Source organism: Acyrthosiphon pisum, chromosome A2 (genome assembly GCF_005508785.2).
Source record: "Acyrthosiphon pisum isolate AL4f chromosome A2, pea_aphid_22Mar2018_4r6ur, whole genome shotgun sequence".
Lineage (NCBI taxonomy): Eukaryota > Metazoa > Arthropoda > Insecta > Hemiptera > Aphididae > Acyrthosiphon > Acyrthosiphon pisum.
The window spans coordinates 3,797,434-3,798,261 of NC_042495.1; positions in this window are offsets into that span (position 1 = coordinate 3,797,434).

An 828-nucleotide genomic window follows, 5' to 3' on the forward strand; every position below is an offset into this window, starting at 1 on the left:
AAATATATTATTTCAATTATATAATATTTTCCCGACAATTGTATGTACATTTAAGTTAAAAAATACACAAATATTCAAATTCAAAGTTTGTATTTAATTTCGCCATTTCATAAGACAAATTTCAAGCAAGCAATCCCGAACCCTATAAAAAATATATTTATTAGGAGTGAAATGTCAATGAGGGGGGGGGTCGTGGCCATGACCACAGATGCAATGTCCATTTTCCAATACTTATAGACCTATATTTAATAAATTATGAGTTGAATGTTATAAAAAACACGTCTTGTGATATTGTAAAATATATTTTTTTTATTATGCCGGATTAATGATGCTTGATGTCTACAAGGTGTATAATTGACAGAAGACTGAAAAACCGCTATATATATATATACGGCGTATATACATGTTTTGTATTAATGGTGAAACTCTTTCAGCCGAATTAAATATAGTACCTATATAGTATATTATAGTGCAGGCGAAAGGAAATTTCATCGATGAAAATATCGACCGATAAGGTATTGTATAATACCTGCAATCGAATCTGTGAGCTGCAAGAGTCGAAAACCTGTAGCAAAATGTGACACTCTAAAACGTAACATATTATCTATCATATAGTTATTTAGGCGATACTCAATATCATTGGCAGTCAACATACCAAACTAAACACTGTAATTCAAAATACATTATAAATTAACATTAACCACATAGGAAATATGATGTTGATATAATATAATAATACAATAATATTTAATTTTTTTTACACTTGTGGGCTTTGACGTTTATCATGGTGTATTATGGACATACACGTACATATTTGGTAGACGGAAA